The sequence below is a fragment of the Chrysemys picta genome, chromosome 8 (genome assembly GCF_011386835.1).
Source record: "Chrysemys picta bellii isolate R12L10 chromosome 8, ASM1138683v2, whole genome shotgun sequence".
NCBI classification, from domain to species: Eukaryota; Metazoa; Chordata; order Testudines; family Emydidae; genus Chrysemys; species Chrysemys picta.
In genome coordinates, this window is record NC_088798.1 from 47,102,539 (window position 1) to 47,125,277 (window position 22,739).

The following is a 22,739-nucleotide window of genomic DNA, read 5'->3' on the forward strand; positions in this document are numbered from 1 at the left end:
GAGGGAATTGAAAGTCAGTCTTCATTGTAACACTTCACTGTGAACTAAACAGAGATGAAGGATTCTGTTCAAGCCACATTTTCCAGTTCTCTGAAATACTGCATACCTGCCTTTTTTGTTAACTGTATCACATTAGAACAATGAAACATGTACAGTTAAAATGATCACTTTCTGCATAAAATGACCTGTATTTCTAGTACGATTTTTTATTATAGAATACAGCTGTTCTGTTATTGTGACAGGGTAATGGGAATATCTACACATCCACATTGTGCAAAAAAATTAAGTGTCATTCTTCTATCCATAGCCATCGATATGTTTTAACCCATTGTTCTGGAACCTCACTGAACTGAGCTAACATGTCCAAAGAGGCAGTACTTGCGGAAACAAAACTTAGTGTGAAGGGCGTCACATCCATAAATATCATCCATACGTCTCCATCAACAGATGTTACTTAAACTCTGTACCCAAAAGGAAATGTGATCTCAAAAACAGACATTGTGACCAATAATTAATACTGTACTGAGTCAGTTTCTAGTGTTCAAACAATTACAGCACATTTCTATTCACAAATCCAGAAGCATTTGTCATTGCTGAGTAGCTGACATGAATAAAAAATGTAATTATATTAAACATGCTGAATTCTTTTGGCACTGATGTGGCTGTGCAATGCAATCCCATAGGAATTCCAGTGTGATTTAACATGAACTAACATCCACTTATTGATAACGTTTTACATCAACCGCTAATGGAAAGGTGTTTATTTAAGATGTAAGAACCATCTCAAAGGCCTGAACCAAAGACCAATGAAAACAATGAAGAGACTCCAGTTTACATCAGTGGGGTTTGGATGGAGTCCTAATTGAATAATATCAAGCTTTTAGACAACTCAAAGATCCCTGAAAGCATCTTATCTTTGATGAAAGAGCGCAACAGGACAAATCATTCCCAATATTTTATCAATCATATTTGGATATTAGAGTCATTTTTCCCTTTACTGCATGGGATAAAGATCAGTATAAAGATAAATAGGACTGTAAAAGACTATGGCCTTCACACACAATCCTTCTGTCCATCAACACCAGCATTTGAGAAATTTTCCTGTAATTGCTGTCCAACCAACATGTCTACTGATTTAGTTCTTGTTATCTGGGACAAATCGGAAGTTTGCACCACATTACAAAGTAGAAACAACAGCATTTCATAGAATTATTCTCAGATAGCTTAGCATTCTTCAGCCATGTCTGTTTACTTTTGATGTTCACAGATATATAAGATGACAGTAAGTATCATACATTTGACAGAAGATGCTGGGAAGAAATTATACAAATACTGATATTTCCTATCAGTCTAATCAGTATTATCTAATGTGGATTCTGTGCAATGTTCAAGTTCCTTAGGTTTAAGGATTTCTGTACTATCACCCTACAATCAGTTCCAGGGGATACCCAAAAATGGTGCATTGCCTTATGGCACTTTCTGCAATGATGGCATGTATGCTCAGTGAAACAGTGACAATTTATACTTTAACAAATAGGGTACTTCAACTCTTTCAGCATAGAAACTCTGTACAGATCTTTTTATTGGGAGAGAATTTTTTAAATCCGTGTTAGGATATGAATGACTTTTAATGCTTTGTGTATCAGTCTAGGGCACAGTGCTTTTGTGATGAAGACCCATATGACTCACCCTCCTCCATAAAAAAATACATTATTTGAAGTACAAAAGCATATGTTTTTTTTCTTTTCTATTATTTTGAATGGGTCCTTTAAAATGCAATTCAGTCTAATTGTTCTGCTGCCATTCACAAACTGCTCATGCGGTTTATGTCATCAGCAGAAACTAAATTACAGTGCTGGATTCCGTTGGAGATATTTTTTTGTTTTTTAAATGATCTAACATCAGCAATTGCAAATTTTCCAGTTCCAAAAGTAGTGTGATAATTACAGCCCATTGTGGAAATTCAGTGGTCTGCTGACATTCTGTTTAAAAAAAAAATCAACGAGAGGGAGCACATGTAAAATAACACAATTTTGGGAGCATAGTTCTAAACTCTCACATTTTCTATAAGTAGGTTCTCAGTGTGGAATGGTCAACAGCAAGTAGGGAAATTATCTGCTATCTGGGAAAGTACTGAAGCATCATCTCACTGAGTGTCAAAGATCTAGGTGCTTTCAAAGCTGCAGCTTCATGTGTTTGAAATGAAATTATTTTTGAGATTGTATAAGAAAAATCTAGAGGCATTTTAGAGATCAGGTAAAATTTCCAAATGTACCTAAGTTACTTTTGAAAGCAGGACATGCTCCTAAGTCACTTGGTAATTTGACCCATCAGCTACTTCGAGTGCTTGAAGTTGTCTGCCACTTCATCACAAAAACCAAGAACCTTCTGACTCAACCAACTTCCCTACCACAAAAAAACTAAAAACGAATAAAGCACTTAGACCCTGAAACAGTAAATCACACAAGCCCATTCTTAAATTCCATTGATATCAGTGAAAAGTAAGCACACAGGTTAAGTGCTTGGCTGAATTGGGGCCTTTCTTCTGTTCTAAACACATGGGCCTTTCCTCTGTACTCCTTGCTACTGCCTCATCCACAAAGTGACAGGTGAAATCCAGACAGTTCCAAATACCATTATAATACCAATGATGCATTAGAGAACCTGTATTCATACTATGCATTTTATGCCCTTAGGCACTATTCACTCATCTACAGAGATTGCCAATAATAATGAAGTAATTGCTAACAATCACTACACATTTTTGTATCTTGGATAGCAGTTTTCTCCTATATTTACTGTAGAAAATATCCATGTGGGGTATTGACTATTTAATGGTAGACACACTATTGCAGTATCCATTTGATTTTAAAGAAAGACTCTAGAAAAATGGTAAGACCAAAAGAAAGAGAGTGTAAGTCACAGCTTCTGTGAGGTGTGATTTCCAAATCAGCTAGACAGATAAGCACTAGCTCTGCTTGAGCTGGCACTTAAAAATGAGAGTAGTCATGGCAGCATAAGTGCTATCATAGACTAGCCACCTGAGCGCCTATACAGGGAGTTGGGGCAGGGTTGTACTCAAGTGCTAACCAGAGTCACTGCCTGTGCTGCCACACCCACACTGCTATTTTCAAAATGCTAGTTTGAGGAAAGCAGGGTTTCTCACTGTCAGAAGAATGTCTGGATAATCTAGAAGTTATTTTTAGCCCTCACATTGCCATTCTTCAATCAGAATTGACTTTCAAATCATTTCATCTTACTTTTAAGTGCAAAATTAATGATAAGGCTCTAAAATCCAGAGGCCTTGGTTTTGCCCCATTTCATGGCATACAGATTTTTAAAAAATGTAATGTCAATATGCACTCAGATTACACAGGTGAAAGTGCAATTCAAGTACTGAAGAGCAGTTTTGCTTAGCAGACCCTTTCCACATTTTCAGTAGATTAACAGGTCTCAACTGAAAAGTAAGAACATAAGATCATAAGAATGGCCCAACTGAGTCAAACCAAAGGTCCATCTAGCCCAGTATCCTGTCTTCCGACAGTGGCCAGTGCCAGGTGCCCAAAGGGAATGAACAGAACAGGTAATCATCAAGTGATCCATCCCCTATCGCTCATTCCCAGATTCTGGCAAACAGAGGCTAGGGACACCATTCCTGCCCATCTTGGCTAATAGCCAGTGATGGACCTATCCTCCACAAATTTATCTAGCTTTTTTGAACCCTGTTATGGTCTTGGCCTTCACAACATCCTCTGGCAAGGAGTTCCACAGGTTGACTGTGCGTTGTGTGAAGAAATACTTCCTTTTATTTGTTTTAAACCTGCTGCCTACTAATTTCATTTGGTGACGCCTAGTTCTTATGTTATGAGAAGTCGTAAACAACACTTCCTTATCTACTTTCTCTACACCAGTCATGATTTTATAGACCTCAATCATATCTCCCCTTAGCAATCTCTTCCAAGTTGAAAAGTCCCAGTTTTATTAATCTCTCCTCATACGGAAGCCATTCTATACCCCTAATCATTTTTGTTGCCCTTTTCTTAACCTTTTCCAATTCCAATATATCTTTTTTGAGATGGGGCAACCTCATCTGCACAGAGTATTCAAGATGTGGGCGTACCATGGATTTATATAGAGGCAACATGATATTTTCTATCCTATTATCTATCCCTTTCTTAATTATTCCTAGCATTCTGTTTGCTTTTTTGATTGCCGCTGCACATTGAGTGGATGTTTTCAGAGAACTACCCACAATGACTCCAAGGCCTGGTCTACACTAACCCCCCAATTCGAACTAAGGTACGCAACTTCAGCTACGTGAATAACGTAGCTGAAGTCAACGTACCTTAGTTCGAACTTACCGCGGTCCAGACGCGGCAGGCAGGCTCCCCCGTCGACTCCGCGTACTCCTCACGCTGAGCAGGATTACCGGAGTCGACGGGAAGCACTTCTGGGTTCGATTTATCGCATCCAGACAAGACGCGATAAATCGAACCCAGAAGTTCGATTGCCTGCTGCCGAACCAGCGCGTAAGTATAGACAAGCCCCAAGATCTCTTTCTTGAGTGGTAACCGCTAAATTATACCCCATCATTGTATATGTATAGTTGGGATTCTGCTTTCCAATGTGCATTACTTTTAATTTATCAACATTAAATTTCATCTGCCATTTTGTTGCCCAGTCACCAGTTTTGAGAGATCCTTTTGTAGTTCTTCGCAGTCTGCTTGTGTCTTAACTATCTTTAGTTATTTTGTATCATCTGCAAATTTTGTCACCTTACTGTTTACCCCTTTCTTCTAGATCATTTATGAATATGTTGAATAGGACTGGTCCCAGAACAGACCCCTGGGGGACACCACTATTTACCTCTGTCCATTCTGAAAACTGACCATTTATACCTACTCTTTGTTTCCTATCTTTTAACCAGTTACCAATTCAAGTAAGCTTCACCCTTAAGGTATTCTATATTGTACAATATAATGAGATCATGTGGTAAACTCTTAAAAATTAGAAGATCCATTATTGTAAGGGAAGTAGTCAATATTGTGTATATACAAATGTTAAAAAAGCAGCATACTCCCATTACACTGTGTGATGCAGAAATATAACTGATACATTTGTGTAATATAAAACTGCTATAAAACTATGTAGTTTTAATAACTGACATTTATAGCATCTTTCTTCCTACAGAATCCCAGTGGGTTTTACAGATTATACATAGGGATCAATTCATCCAGCATGGAAATGAAGCAGCTGTGTAATATCGTATCACACAAAGTAACCTACAGAACAGTTGAAAACACAATGAGAAGATCCTATCCAGCCAAAAGTGCAGGGGATTTCAGGGTGGCAGAATACAAAGTAATTATTACCCAAATTACCAGTTGGCCAGGACATCTAAAAAACATCCATACAATGTTTACAGCAAAAGATGGGATTTCTCATGACAGGACCTCAGCTTTATAACTCCTCTGAAAGATTGCAGCTCCAGAACACAACAGTCCTAGCACCATCTTAGAATACTGGTTGAGTGCTCTCTCCTACAGAGGAGTGATATCAACTGGATCACTGGCATCATGCACTACAGCAATTCAGTATTCCTTGTAGTTCTCTCAACCAAGAACTGACACAACACAACCCTGGCTTAGCTTTTGAGTTTGGGGGAGGTGGTGATGTCTGTTTTGATACTGCTCTATATCAAAGATGCAGAAAGCTAGAAGGATTATCCAAGAATTACAGTGGTAGGCATATTAAAATACTAGTTGGATCAACAGAAAAATAGACAGATATAAGAGAGAATTAATGTGTACATCAAGAAAATAAAGACCGCATATATTTTCGTCAGCTTGTGTTGACAGCCTTGTAAAATTGTACTCTCCAAGGAGGAGTGTTATTTTTCTTAATAAAAGGTGAAATTAATATTTTATCATAAAGTAGAGTAAAATAGTTATTTCACCTTGATATTTTACAAAGCAAAACACCAGAGCTTATCATCCCCAAACTCTAGGGGAGTTCAACATTAATATCTGCAACTGCATTACATGACTTGGACTCATCTAAAACAGCACAATGACAGGACTCCTATTTCATTCTCCCCCTTGAGAGCTGTTTACCAAGCTTTCATTTCTCCTGTAACATTTCTTTCAACTTTTACATTTCAAATAGCAGTAGAACTCACTGCATGCAAGCAATACTGAGGTCTAGACTATGGCATAAAGACTGTGCTGCCTTTAAACAGACAATGTCTATAGTGTCTACCAGGATGATTAAGAAAAAACTATTTCACATCTCATTTGCAGAATAAATGTGGTGAATTGCTTGTTGAGGTGGATGAGCAGCCTGAGGGTATTTTGCTTTGTCAGCTTACGTAGATGGTTTAGGGAACTGCACCAATATAGGCTCTCCTCATCTTAATACATTGTACAGAAACCCCATTGCACATGGAGTCCTATAGCCAGCTAGTAAATTTACTAATTATCATATTATTAAAAATTTATTCACCATTTATGTCATTTGTGGTTTGTACCTCATCTAAATGCCAGTGGATAATTTAACAGCATAAAAGAAACTCTTGTAATGGGAGCACAACATTATTTTGAAACAGGGGCCCCCAATTTTATGAGCCCCTGTAGGGGTCAGAGGCTCCCTCCAGTCCCTTCCAGATCCCAGTTCCAATCCCTTATGTCTTTCTCCCCCACACACACCTTGGGCACGGTGGGGAGGGTTCTTCAAACAAGAGAAAATCCTCTCCCCTCTTCCTTCCCTTATAAGGAAACCAAAGAGAGGCAAAGGTGATCTGGCAGTCTTCCTGGGTTAGCCCTTTGAGCTTGATTTAAAATGATGTCTACCTCCAGCCCCTCCTCTAGGGGCATATTGCTTTGAGACTGGGTCATGCAGCTTTGGGAGTGTTGAGGCCTGCCACTGACTCCCTCTCAGCGAGCCTGTCTCTGCTGCCTGAGGCAGGACAGCCCTCGTCTTCTTCACAAGCCTTTCTTGTAGCTGGATTTCCCTTTTAAGCTCCCCCCGCCCCTCCAGGTGAAACAAGACTTGCAGGTGCACCTCATTGGTGTTGAGCAGGCTCACAGGGGCTCCTTAATCACCTCTGCACCGGAGCCCTTTCTTAAAGTGGGAGGCTTCTGTCTGTTCCTGCAGATGCTTAATGAAGTTCAGGGGAAAGGAACATAAGTGTCAAATTCTGTACATCTGCAAGACTCCCATTTAAGCCATGAGAGTATTTTTAATTCATAGGAACTGCAAATAAATTGTTGTAAACTGATACAGTGGATCATCTGGTTCAGTAACCAAAAAAGCAATGTAAAGAGTTCGTGCTGGAGGCTTGAGAGTGCATAAATTACAAATAAGAAAATCAAAAGGAAATGGTTCTGTGGAACCAGAAACAAGGTACTGCCAATAGCATGGCCATCAGTGATTATAGAGCTCTTCTTTGTCAAAGGCCTCTACCCTCCACCCCTACTAAGTAGCTGTTTTTACAGTTTCTTCCTGCCATCTGAGAGCCCCACTGAACTCTGAGTCCCCAGCTTTGCCTCATTACTTCCCCTTAGCTCTTAGTATGAGATCTGAGCAGGGATTTAACTCCTTCCTTACTGGAAATCAGGTAGAGTTCCTGCACCCAATCACTATAGTGAAACATTTTGCAGCTATAATAGTGTATCCTGTTGAACCTACCCTACAATTGTAAACAGGGAACTCAATACTGCTGATAGAATCAGTAACTGAAAAGCTATTGAAGCAGATAGAACTCTGCTAAGAAAATAATGGAGAACCTGGTGCTGTGTGTGGATTTCCTTTCCTTCCAGCAAGAATGAAGGAAGCATGTATAAAGTAGCACAAATCATTACAACTTCCTCTGATATTCATTGTAATAACATGAATTGTGATGCCTACTTTTGGTATTTATGTAGGTACAACCACATCTCAATGGGATATTCATTCAGAATTAGATATAATTGATATCCACCTTGTATAAGTATTTTTCTGTTAAAGATTCAGGGCCCAATCCACAGCTGGGGTAAATAAATATAGTTCTGTTGATTTCAATGGAGCTATGTCAATTTACACCAGTTAAAGATCTCATATTTAAAACCTGAGGTTTTAAAAGCATTAAAATCAAACCTTATACAATTTCAGCTTCTCTGGTAGATAGTTGAATATGTTTTGATATTTTCCTCTAACATCTGCTTCTTTATCATCACATTACTGCATTTGATTATTCCAGAAAGGAAGAACTGTAAAAAAAAGTTGTGGAAGTTATATTTTTAAAACCACTTCTGAAATTGGTTTTCAGTGTCACTAGCTTTAAAGCAGCAATTTATTTTGCTTAATCACTCCTGAGTTAACTGAAATCTCTTTTTAAAAATATCAGTGATTGATAGTCTCTTTTAATTGCTAGTCAGGGTAAACTTCAATCATGTGCAAAAGCAATTTCCTTATGAAAGTATTGTTTTCTTAAATTCAAAGTGATCTGTGACACTTACACAATATATGTACAACATGCTAGAATATTTTGTGCCTTGTTTACGTGACAGATCATTTGAGCCAAGTCGAAGTAGGATTTAAGCCACCTTTAAGTTTTTTATAAATGTGGGTTGAAAGAAGAAATGCTAATCAAAGGGAATTGGGGGAGGAAAGCTGCCTAAGATCCGCCTCCTAGAGTTGCCTTCAATTTTTTTTCATAATGGAACCAGGGCTTTCTGTTATTGCTCTTAGCAATACATCTACCCATCTGTTGCCAGCATCTCTTCAGCTAGTAGCTTCCTAAGGGACACCACTCAAAGGGGGAGGTGTTCCCCAACATAGAGAAAGGTCCACAAAAAAATAATATAGATTTATCTATAGAAACATTTTAGGAGATTTATCATGACAGAAGAATGATGTATACATATATACACACTTCTTGCCCAGTCTGCAGTCTTCCCCCATGTATGATGTATGTCTCTTGGTACTGGGCTTCAGAAGCAACTGATAACTCCCACTTCCTTGGGAGAAATGCAAGATCCATGGTTGGAGCACTATAGACCTAAAGGCAATGAATGGGCCCCCAAATTTAAGCAGCACATGGCTGTGAAGACTCCATAGAAAAGTACACAATTTATGTTGGAGTATTCAGGGAACTAACACAATGTGTTTTGTCTAAAAGAGATAGAAAGTACATAGAATCCTAGCTATAGCAAAAGATAGTTTAGGGAGTCTCACAGATTTGAATCAAATGATCCATGTTTTCAGTCTAAAAGAGCATTAACTATGCCCAAGAACTGAAACGGAGTGACATGATATTCTGGAATGGTATCAGAAAAAGTCTTTTTCCTTCTCAAAGTCAAATTACCTCTACATTTTCTGCCCACAATTATTATGTACATGCAAAAACTAGAACTTGTATGGGGCAATCCAACAGTTATGGTTCTAGCTACATAATTTGCATATGCATATTTGGAATCTTCTATACACAAATGTGTTTCTTCTCTAGATCAGACCCAAGAATATAAAAACAAAACAAAGGGTTTATCAAAACAAAAATATAAATAGGAGCAAGTTTGCAACCATGTTCAATTTTGTTTCAACTATCAAAATTCATGGATGAGAAGGACTTGATTAAAAGATTCCAGTTTGGGTTAAACAGTTTTCAGTGCTTTACTTCAGCATAACACTACAGAAATGAATGGCATTCATAACTCGCTAAGGCATTTCTATGGCAGCCATCACTATTGTATGTGTCATAATCCTTTGTGCTCATCTTGAATGGAGTTGTTATATGGTTTAGCAAAAAAATATCAGTAGTTAGATGTTCAGTTTGGATAAGAATCCAGATGTTAGGATTCTTGAATAGCTTGGAAACTCTCTGATCAGAAAATGAAATTTAAAAAAAAGAAAAGAAAAGAAATAAACAAACCGGGGGAATAATTCAGTCTTTATATGCCTAGCATAGATTTTTTTCCTCTGCCTTGCAATCTTTTTAAAAAGAAATGATAGAAACATCCTTTAAAGGCTCCTTCAAAAAAGAGAGGGGGGGGAACACTAAGGAGCAATATGAATTGATGCCAGCTCAGTACATTTGAAATGTACAGTTTCTACTTGTTTTGTGAAAAACCCTTTTCCCCAAAATTTGAAAGAGAGACAAGGCCCTCAGATAATCTGTCCTATGTGTCACTATCACTAATATTTTTGTGAACTGACTTGCATAGCAGTTTTTTCACTTATATGGGTAATAGGTACAAGATTCTTACAGGCTTCACTGTGGCAAGATGAAAAATATTCTTGAGAGCTTTTCTTTTGCAACTCCAGAAAAGATTGTGCTGAGACACTCTCAAAAATGAAACTGAGTTTATGGCTAGTTTGGGCACACCAGGTAAAATTTTCAGAAGCACTTAGCTGATTTAGGAGTCTAAGTCTCAGTGAAATATACTTTTGAAAATAGAACTTTTACCTAATGTGCATTTTGAAATACGAAAGTAATTTTAAATAGGGCTGTCAAGTGATTTAAAAAATTAATCACGATTAATCGCACTGTTAAACAATAACAGAATGTCATTTATTTAAATAGTTTCGGATATTTTCTACATTTTCTAATACATGTATTTCAATTACAACACAGAATACAAAGTGTACAGTGCTCACTTTATATTTATTTTTTATTAAAAATATTTGCACTGTAAAAAAACAAAAGTAATATTATTTTTCAATTCACCTTATACAAGTATTGTAGTGCAATCTCTTTATTATGAAAGTTGCACCTACAAATGTAGAATTATGTAAAAAATATGCATTCAAAAATAAAACAATGTAAAACTTTAGAGCCTACAAGTCCTTTCAGCCCTACTTCTTGTTCAGCCAATCACCCAGCCAAACAAGTTTGTTTACATTTGCAGGAGATAATGCTGCCCACTTCTTGTTTACAATATCATCTGAAAGTGAAAACAGGCATTCGCATGGCACTGTTGTAGGTGGCATCACAAGATATTTATGTGCCAGATGCTCTAAAGATTCATATGTCCCTTCATGCTTCATCCACCAGTCCAGAGGACATGTGTCCATACTAATAACAGGTTCGGCTCGAAAACCATACAAAGCACTGCAGACTGACACATGGTCATTTTCATCATCTGAGTCAGATGCCACCAGCAGAAGGTTGATTTTTTTGGTGGTGGTGGTGGTGGTTCAGGTTCTGTAGTTTCTGCATCTGAATGTTCCTCTTTAAAGACTTCTGAAAGCATGCTCCGCACCTTGTCCCTCTCTGATTCTGGAAGGCATTTCAGACTCTTAAACTTTGGGTCGAGTGCTGTAGCTATCTTTAGAAATCTCACATTGGTACCTTCTTTGCGTTTCGTCAACACTGCAGTGAAAGTGTTCTTAAAATGAACAACATGTGCTGGGTCATCATCTGAGACTGCTATAATATGAACTATATGGCAGAATGCAAGTAAAACAGAGCAGGAGACATACAATTCTCCCCCAAGGAGTTCAGCCACAAATTTAATTAATGCATTTTTTTTTAATGAGCATCATCAGCATGGAAGCATGTCCTATGGAATGGTGGCCAAACTATGAAGGGGCATATCTGGCACATAAATACCTTGTAATGCTGGCTACAAATGTGCCATGTGAATGCCTGTTCTCACTTTCAGATGACATTGTAAATAAGACGCAGGCAGCATTATCTCCCATAAATATAAACACAATTGTTTGTCTTAGTAATTGGCTGAATGAGAAGTAGGACTGAGTGGACTTGTAGGCTCTAAAGTTTTACATAGTTTTGGTTCTGAGTGCAGTTATTGTAACAAAAAAAATCTACATTTATAAATTGCACTTTAACCATAAAGAGATTACACTACGGTTTCTGACCGTCAGAGGGGTGAAATATTGGAACAGCCTTCCGAGGGAAACGGTGGGGGCGAAGGACCTGTCTGGTTTTAAGATTAAGCTAGATAAGTTTATGGAGGGAATGGTTTAATGGAAAAACATGATTTTAGTCAAAGGAATACCGTGCCATGGCAGGTAAATAGTATAATGGCTAACAAGGGTCAGGCTGGAGACTCTTGCCTACATGCTCGGGGTTTTACTGATCGCCATATTTGGGGTCGGGAAGGAATTTTCCTCCAGGGTAGATTGGCAGAGGCCCTGGAGGTTTTTCGCCTTCCTCCGCAGCATGGGGCAGGGATCGCTAGCAGGAGGATTCTCTGCCAATTGAAGTCTCTAAGCCACAGGATTTGGGGACTTCAACAGCAGAGTCAAGGGAAAGGGTAGGGACGGCTTTGTGGCCTGCATCATGCAGGGGGTCAGACCAGATGATCATAATGGTCCCTTCTGACCTTAAAGTCTATGAGTCTATGAGTCTATGAGTTTGAGGTCAATTGAAAAAATACTATTTCTTTTGTTTGCCATTTTTACAGTGCAAATATTTGTAATAAAAATAGCAATATAAATTGAGCACTGTCTACTTTGTATAATGTGTTGTAATTGAAATCAATATATTTGAAAATGTAAAAAAACATCCCAAAATATTTAATAAATTTCAATAGGCATTCTATTTTTTAACAGTGCGATTAAATCTGTGATTAATCATGATTAATTTTTTTAGTTAATTGTATGAGTTAACTGCGATTAATCGACAGCCCTAATTTTAAATTATAACACACACACACACACACACACATATGCAAGTATAAAGGAATTTGTAAACAATATTCCCTATATACCATAGCCTTGGGTCAGTAATTTACACACATCGGTAATATTCACCCTTACACACACAAAGGCTGCACAATCGTACCAAGTACCAATTCACTCTTTAAGGTAGCTATGTAGCATATAACTCAATTGCTGGCACTTTGTGCAGGGGTGATTTTTACCCATCCTGTTTAAGGATGGGAAAAATGTTTTTTGTTTGTTTGTTTTTTAAAAGCTAGTCCAAATCTTTGTTCAAAACTCAAACAACTATTTTTGCTGTCTTCTGCCTTTCAGGGAAGGTACCATAATGCAACATTATAAGAGAGAGGATCCTTATGAGACAGAATTTATGTCCCAAGTAAACTTTTTGTGAGAGAGCATGAACTCATGAGATTAGCAGCCTGATTAGCAGAGCAAAGATAGCTTTTGAATAAGCAGCCCAACTGAACCAAATTCCTGTACATTTTTGGGTTCACACATCACTAACTAAGACCGATACATAGGGTGCCACTCAGCCCTGATGTAATTGGACTCCGATTGAAGTCTAAAGCAATGGAGGATTTCTTTTTTCCCCCAGATCTGCAAAACATTTTGCCACCAACCACCTGATCAAAATTTCTAACACCTGTCCAAGCTTCTCCTTCCCTCCCCCAACATTAGCAGAATCTTGTTGACCACAATCACTCCCTTTTCTGTGTTCATATGAATGAACATCACAGATTGTGTTTTTATTAATAAATATTGTAACCAGCATCCCTGAGAATTGAAGATGTCAGTTTTCAAGCCCAGTTCTTGTCCAGTTTACAGTTTTTTGCTGGTTATTCTAAGTCCCAGCAGCATGGCTATCTGAAGGAGCCACCAACAAACTGTTCTGGTAAAACAGTCTACAGACTGGATGAGCCCAGGGAAAACTCCCAGGCTTGTCATACAATAGCAATGCCATCATGCCCTTCATGATACCTTCTGGGGAGCATCCCATTCCAACCATCCCTCCCCTAACAAAGTCAAGTCTATGTGTTGCCAGAAGCTGGGAGCTACCACCAGTGGCAAGTCTATAGCCAGCTCAGCTGCATTGCCATCATGTGAGATAGCTACTGACCAAGTCTCCAGGCTATATCCACACTTCTGCTCACCCACTCTATGAGGCAGGGAAGTTTTATTTGCTCTTACTTACAAATCAGGAAACTGATGGCAATGTCTTTTTCTGGTCCCCAAAGCCCAGTCCAGGGTGGGTGGTTGTGAGGGGACTTAATTGTAGGAAAGATCAATGACAATTTTTCAACCCTAGTGATCAGTTTACATGGATTTATACTTCAGGGATATCTTTACATGGAAAAGGGCTAGATGTTAGCTGTTTTAAAATGAATATAGGGAATCTCTGGCACATTTTTCGGTCCCCCAAGCTAGGGTTGTGGAATCTATGTTTGTGGGCTTGAATGGCTCTGGTCAATAAAAAGTCACACGTGCTTGCATCAGGATCAGATTTTCCCCCTCCCCCATTTAATATGTACATAATTAAGTGTTACAGAATGGTCTGTTTACACAGAGGTCTTCCATTCACCTCAACAGGCAAAAAAGCACTTTGGATCCTGCACTAGGACATATATAAAGCCATTTTAACTCCCCTTCACTCTATACACCAATTAAATCTGCCAAAACATACTTTCCTAAAGTGCTTGAGACAATGCAAAGCTGAAAACATTTGGAAATGCAAGACTGAATTTAGGGGCCGTTCACCTGCTGGATTTCAAAGCTGCTGCAGAGCAAAGTGTTTTATCTCAGATCTCAAGCCAGGATCAACCAACATTTTACTGTTACAAAATTACAACTTCTAATATTTCTTGTTGCCTTGGTTGGTTTTCTGATCAGGAGTGACCAATTTTTTTTTTAAACCTAATCCAAAAGAAAATGGCTTATTTGGAACAGAGGGGTTGCAGAGAGAGACACTGGGACATGTCGGTTTGCTCCAGAAAGCAAATCAAATTTATATTTTTAACTAGACTTTTCTGCTGCAGTTTCCCCCCCCCCCACATCACATCAAAATATAATTCTGTTAAGGCATGAAAGCAATGTCAGCTAGGGTATTTTATTATTCAAAGGGGAAACTTTTCATTTTAGCAGCAGAGAGAATTCAGAGCCTGGAATGGAGTCTATGGAATTGTATCACTCCTGGAGAAAGTCAGTGCATCTTAATGAGTTCTTCAGGCTGCCTGTGACTTGATAAATATAAGTTTAGTACTGGCTACAGTAAGCCAACGACTGCATTGCATAAACATGATTTATGAAAGGATATTTTAGTTAAATAAACCAGTGCTATGCCAGACTGAATATCCATCATATACAAATGGCAAAAGGGAAATAGTCAGTGTCTGCTGGAAGGAGCACACCGAGTGCAGGAAGATGGGTAAGAAAAATGGAGTACTTGTTACTAGTTCTGGCTGAACATGTTGGATAGTGGCAGGTTTGAAGAGAGGATCTTTCATTGGGTGATGTAGAGGAAACAATGGTTTACTGGAGGGAATGAAGGATCTGTGAGAAGGTTGGAGCATGGCAGAAAGAGGAAGAGGGGATTGGTGGGACAACTTAGCTACCTTCTTCCCCAAAAGATGGAAGATGAGGAAAGCAGCCTGCTGGTGGCCTGTAAAGTGCCCAGGAGGGGCAGGAGGTAAGTGGCCAACCAACAGCCCATTGGTATTAACCAATGGTCCTCCCCTGAAGATGTATCCTGTTCTGTTATTTGGTGTGAGAACTTGCCATAGGAAGAAAGCCAAACTTACTCCATCTTCTCACATGACACAGCCCAGATTTTTAGAAGATTTGCAAACTTCAGTTAACTGGAGTTCAATTTCAGATTGATAGTAAAACCCCAAACAAGGTTACAGCAAGCTTTAGCTTTTGTTACTAAATCTTTGCAGAGCTCTCCCTATATTCTGTTTGTAGCAATCAACTGTAGCTTTTATAGGATGAATCAGCACAAGGCTGAGGCAGAGTGAAATTCACATAAGTTGATTGATGACTCAGCCCTTGAGCACCAGAAGCTGCTAATAAAAAAATCACATTAATGGATTCATAGAGTATTTCTTGCAATGCAATTGCATACATATCTGACATATCAACTCACACAGAGTTGAGGATAGTGGTACAAGATGAGTGATGCTTTCGCACAAGTTGAATACAATGGACAAATGGACACAGCTCTAAGACAAAATAGAGGCCATGTCACTATCACTGCTCTGCAATCACAGAACAAACACCTGTCAAAAGGTTCGGTTATACACTTTGAAACCTTATTTTTCCAATGAGTTTACAATTTAGGTGACAACATGCTTTGCTTCTCTATAGTTTTTAAGTTCAGTTACTTCCAATTATTGTTGGCTTACTGTGTTCAGTACTAAATTCTGTTGATATTGAAACTTATCTCTCTTAACTTTAAACGTAATACCTTAATACACAAACATTTTTTTTCACAATCCTAGTGTCTTCACTTTATACTGCGCTTTAAAATTTATCCATTATCAACAAGAGAGTTTTTATTCTAAAGTATCTTTCCAACAAACCTAGTACAGCCTAAAGCCAACGACCTGTTTGAGAAAATCTTCAAAAGGGAAACATGTTTCCCTTTAAGTATATGCTTCTGTGATTTTCTAGATTTTGTTTGCTAAGTATTATTGTTAAATTCCCTACCAAAACATAAATCTAGGGCTCAATCATGAATGGCACCAGATTTGCAGGAGAGACACCCAGCAGTTGCCTGGATCTTGCACCTTTCTAAAGAATTCAGCACACTTAAAACAAACCCTTTCAATTCAGTGGGCAAGTTCTAACTGTTTCATCAAATGGCCAGATAATATCTGGAGATGGTGGAGGGAAGGGTATGAGGAGTCACAAAGAACCTTTCTTCCTCTTTTTATTTCTTTCTCACATGAGGGCCAGAAACAGTAGCCTCTGTGTAGCTGATGAAGAACAAGAACTGCTCCTTTCTAGTGCTCCCAGAGGCACAAAGCATCTTAAATGGGGGGTGGAGGAGACGAGACTATTGTCCAACCCCTTTCACACAGTGTGGGGGAGCTGGTTAGCCACACTAGAGAAGGCAGTCTGTACCATCCAGACATGGAGCCACATGTGCAATGAGTCTTTGCCTGCTGTGCTGGTATGGCTTCTACTAACCCCAACAGCAAAACCAAACTACCAAATCAAGACTGGGTGCATTTTTTGGTAGATATGCTTACTTAGCTCAGGAGGAACTAGATGAAATTCTATGGCTTTTCGAAGTACGTGATCTAATGGTGCCTTCTGGCCTAAAATAAAAACAACAAAAAAACTATTATTATATAAACTAGATCTGTTTTAAACATTTTCACAATTTTTGGCCTTTTATAAACTGGAATTTTATTAAAAATACGTTTTCAACATTTTCTTTTTCTCCCCCTTGTTCCCCCCTCACACACACACACTTCCTTCTTCTGTATCTTAGTCATTTTTTTATTGCATTTTTCCTTCCCATCTCCATTTTTTATTTTATTTCCTATTTTTAAGGGCAAGATGTTCCCTGGTATGTGAGAATGTTGGGGGAAGTAACTACAAGAAAAAATAAATCAAAGAAAATTTGATCAAAATGTTCCTGAAAAATACTGAAAAAGTGAAAAATGGTTCCTTTCTTAAACATGTGGAAGGAAAATGACTTGAAAGTTTCAAAAGTTGGGGTAATGGGTATTTTCAGCCAGCTCTATCCCAGCATAGGCAAGTGTGAAAAATAAAAAACAAAAGAAAACAAAAAGTTACAAAATAATAATACAGTTACCAGTATTTAAATGGTTCAGTCCAAACCTTACCATGTCATTCAGGGTGTAGGGCTATGAAGGAACCTTTGTAAAATGAAGTTAGGCACACCCTGAATTGGTGAGTAAGGATTTAAGAATAGTGGTTGTTTATTATTGATATTCATCCATTCCCTGGTGAGAGAGTTAGTTTTGTTTTCATCAGTAAGACGGGAACTGCTGTTTTCATTAAAATAATTTGTTTGATAGGGCAGGCAGCATTGAGACTATTAGAATCAAAATTACCTTTTGCTACATTTAATTTTTGGGTCATGGGTCTAAGTATTTTGGAAAGTCCAATTTTACAGGAAACTAAACAGTTAAAGGAATCGGACTGCAAGCACTTTATTATTTCTGCAGTAACAGACCTTGATGGTTTTGTTTCAGGGTTCTCTAAAGGGGGCTTTCCAAAGAGATGGGCGAGACAGAATTTCCACTTCTCCCAATCTTTCAATTTTTCCCTTTTAAGTGCCAGAGACTAGTTATTCTACCTTGACCTCACTCTGTTTTTTTGAACTAATCTCAGAACTGGTGTAAACTGATGTAGCTCTACTGATGCAGCTCCACTGAAGTCAGAGCTATACTAGATCTGAGGATCTGGTCCCCTGTGTGTACACATGCACAGACATGTATACTAAATCAAAGCATAGCTGACAACACACGCTCAGCACACAGGCAGTGACAAAAGTTTCAACAAGACAAATCCATACAACAATTCTACTCACTCCAGCAGATGCTTCCTCAATTGTCTTTGTTAATTAAATTTTGGGTGTGAGAGTCTCCTTTAGTTCAACAGCTTCAAGCCCAATTCATGGGTGTGTGTAGCCTTAGTAGTGACTGACTGATAGCAACAGAAACACTTAATATTATTACTGAATTCACTATCCAGTAATAACTCCAGTCACAGCATTAATTGGAATAGATAACATCTAAAAATGATTTGATGCTGATCCTGCTGATTCTGAAGTCAATGGCAATAAATTCATAAACACTGATGGTGAAGGACTGGGGCCTTAGCTAATGAAAGGAACAATTAATGGTTGCAGTGAAAGGAAAATTTCTCTGCACAACTTTTGTTAATGAATTCAATGGGAGCAAAATTGGGATCTTAATGAGGGCTGCAAAATTGGGATCTTAATGAGGGCCACAAAAAAAGTTAAAACAAATACATAAATAAACCAAGCAACCAGCTAACCAACCATCAGGGATATTTGAATGGCCGGCTAGCTCAAGAGTCCCAACAACCCAAATCTTCCCCTTTTCAGTCCTTCAATTTTTGAGATTTGATATCTTAACTACTGCAACATATAGTCATAGAATACACACCAGGTCACAATGTCTCTCACTCAGTTTTGGCTTTGCTGCCCCCACCCTCCCTCCCCATCATGATGGAGGGACTGATGGAGCCAAACCTGAGCAGCGCTGAGACCCCCACGCATTAGGTCACAAGGCCACTCACTCAGTTTTGGCCCTGCTGCCCCCCCCCCATTATGAGGCAGAGCTCATGGGCCAAACCTGATTGGCAATGAGGTGGCCAGCGCTGCTCTTCCTCACCACTGCTAATGACATGTACAATGCATGATCTGTGTATGGTTGCAGTTAACACTGGTTAGAGTTATAGATTTGGCCTATATCATTGGCTCATACATATAAACATGCTCAGACCCCAGTTATTACCGAATCCTTAACCTTCTAACCCTACTAAAACAAATGTGCCATATAGAAAACAAAACAAAAAAAGAAGTGACCAGAAAGTAAAATGCTCATCTAAAGAAAAAACCTTTATCATATAAAATAGCCATTTCAACAAATATAGGATTGCTTCTTGTCAAACTTCAATTCTTGACCCCTCAATATAATCCATAAACAATTCCATATCTCCAAATAAATCACCCATAGCCTGTATATTTGATAAAATGTTCATTCAGAGATGCAATCTGAGACAGGATAGTCATCTAGTCTGCCTCTTTGGGGGGGGGAACATCTGTGCAGTTTTTCAAGATTACTTTCTATGCCAAGAGTAATCTAGTCTGCTTCCTAGTTGCCTTCTTTGATAAAGTGCTCTTGCAATCAAAAGCATCATTTAAAATACACACAGCAGTGTTAGCTATGAAATCCACATACAGAATAATTCTTACCTTCTCTATCACCTTTCCCACACACACACACAAATACGTAGATATGATGTAAAGACCCAAAGCAACATGGATAGTCTTTTATGTGGTTTCAACATGGTCAGCAGAAGTTTTGGAGCTTTGAAACCATTTATGTTTTTTTTTTCTTTCTTTAGCATTCAGAATAAATTATAGAATATTTTAAGTCGCTGATTTTACATTTGTTTCATAATTATGAAACCAAATCTTTTCTCATTAACTTTCCATGGAAAATGTATCTACTCATCTTCCATGAGCACAGTAGTTCTGTCAATTATATTCTTGATGAACACCAATTCTGACTTCTCTCAGGACTTGTCCACACTACCGCTTAAGTTGATGAAAAACTACCCCTCCCCCCCCCGAACAATGTAACTTACATCGACTTAAAGAAAATCTCCTGCCAACACAGTTTCCGCCTCTCATTGAGGTACAGTAATTACATCGACAGGAGGCTGCTCTCCCATCAATGGAATGCGTCTTCACCAGATGTACTGCAGCGGTGCCGATTTAGAGGAGTAGTGAAGACAATCTGTGTCTGAGCCAGTGCCAAAGGAAATGTCTGTCCTGTAGTGCCCTCTACTGGTCAGCACCTGGCTCTGCAGCACCCTACCTCAGTTTCATCTTCTGTTTGGGGTCCCTTAAAAAGTTTACTCATTCCAGATATTCACACATTTCCCTTGTAAGACCCAAGTTATAAAGTCCTGCACAGTCTTTTAAAATAGACCTCAAACCTACTGTCTTCAGAATAGTTTCAAACTGTGTCGGCCCCTCCTCCCTGAGTGTCTATCTTCTCTTCAGAGTTCAAACACTCTTATGCTCCAGTTTCAGGCTGGGCATAGCCCCTCCTCCCTGAGTGTCCAGCTTTCTGTTATCTCAGCACTTCTTGCCTGGGGTTTGACCTTCTCCACAAGCCACATTTCCCACTGGTGTATGCCCTCCAAAAGAGCCTTCTTACTTTCTGCATGTCTGTAGTCATCTGCCAACACTCCCTTCCTGCTGTCTCTCCCTTTATAAGGCCCAAGTGCCATCCCTTAAGACAACTTGTGCAGCAAGTAATCTGTCACAGGTACACTGAACCTTGCTGTCTCTCAAAAAGGCCAGTCACCCTGCACAGCTAGATTACAATGAGAGGATTTCTATAAGGACTTATTTAGTCATTCTTTCATAGGTAATAACACTAACATAGTACAGACCGAGCTACACAGACTTTGATAAGTCTGAAAAAAGCTAGATATTTCACATAAATGTGTCAGAAAGGTGTAAAAGGCCCTTTTGTACCCAAATGGAACAATACACCTTGAAACTCCCCCCCCCCCCGTTTATTTTAGTTATTCCTAACATAAACTTGCAAACCCCAATCCTATATGCTACTCTATGGGGACAGACCTCTGCAACCACACAGAGCCACAGTGAAGTCAGTGGACCATAGTGCAGGTGTAGTCACATATATGGACTTGTATGAATTTGCAAGATCAGGCCCTCAGATTAAATTTATGATAGATACCACCACTCTGCATACTCTGCTACATATGCTGGCTGCTTGATAATAGAGATTTTTGCTCTTAAAAATCTGTAAATGGTGGACTGACTCATCAGAAAAAGAGAGAGCTGTAGTTAGCAAAATTTCTTTCTCTGGGGTTAGTAAGTCTAATGAGAAAGTGAAATAATTTACTATAATTAGAAAGTAAACAGAAGAACTCCCTGCCTAGTATTCAACTGCATCTTACAATATTGGCCTTTGGCCTCAGACCTACCACAGAAAATTTCAGCTCTCTGACCATATTTTGTTGTTGCCTTCAATGGAGACATGTTAAAGTAGAAAATACCAGACTGTAACTTGTGGCATTCTCTGAACCTAAATTTGTTGGAAAATTGTCTAAAAATCAAGACAGGCCAGACCATGGTAAAAGAATTTAAGAAGGAATAACAGATCCTGTGTCTTCCCAGGTTTACTGGGAAGTAAAATCCTTCCTGGATTAGCTAGAGGCCTCAAACACACTTACAGCAAGTAGGATTCTGAACATCCTCCTCAGAAACCACCTTCTGGCTTATCAAGATTAACTGCTAGCAGGCTCCCCTAGGTGCCTTGATATAAACTTAGGGCTGAGCAAGACCTAGGGCTAAATTCACAAAGGTACTTGGGCACCTGAACACCAGATTTAGGCACATAAAATTCTGGGGTTTAGGTGTCTAAATCACAATTTTCGGTTCCGCTGCAATCCACAAAACTCCTGCCAAACCCTGTAGGTGCCTAAACTCACTCAGTGCCCACTTTTGTGAATCACATTTTAAGGCACCTATCTCCCCCACATTCACTGTATAGGGAGCCTATGCACCGAACTCAGTCTTTGGGAATCACAGTGTTGTTTCTGTGATTTTCTAGGTGCCTACAAGTTAAGAGTTTCAGAGTAGCAGCCGTGTTAGTCTGTATCCGCAAAAAGAACAGGAGTACTTGTGGCACCTTAGAGACTAACAAATTTATTAGAGCATAAGCTTTCGTGGACTACAGCCCACTTCTTCAGATGCATATTAAGAGTTGTGATCCACAGTATCACAATGCCTAACTCCTTTTGTGACTCTAATCCCTTGTGCCTGAGTTTCCATTGCCTTGCCCCTTGTGTTGTCATTCACACCTACACTAAATGTGCATAAAACACTGCTGTTCTGACTGGGTTTTGCATTCACTTTGCACAGGTGTTAAGTGATAATATAAATTTAAAAAAAGAAGTGAAAGGTCAGACTGCAGAAATCTGTATTCCTTTGGCTATTTAGGCTGTAGCTGAGGGAAGCCTTTCATATGTGTTTGTTTTCTTCAAGCAGAGTTCATTCTTTTTACAATAGGACTAAACTTCGTTGTGCAGATTTATTTTGCCCCTTAGCCCAGCCAGCTTCTGCACCAGCAAGTCTATATCAATAATTATCTTAAAAGAAAGCAATATGACCTAAACACTGCTGATAGAATTAAGTTCAGGTACCCACACAAATGTATGTGGAATTTAGACCTGACCCTGCATGTCTTTCACAACCAGAATGCCAGTTCATCCCAGTGGGAGCTCTGCTTGTGAAAAGACTACAGGACTGGAGC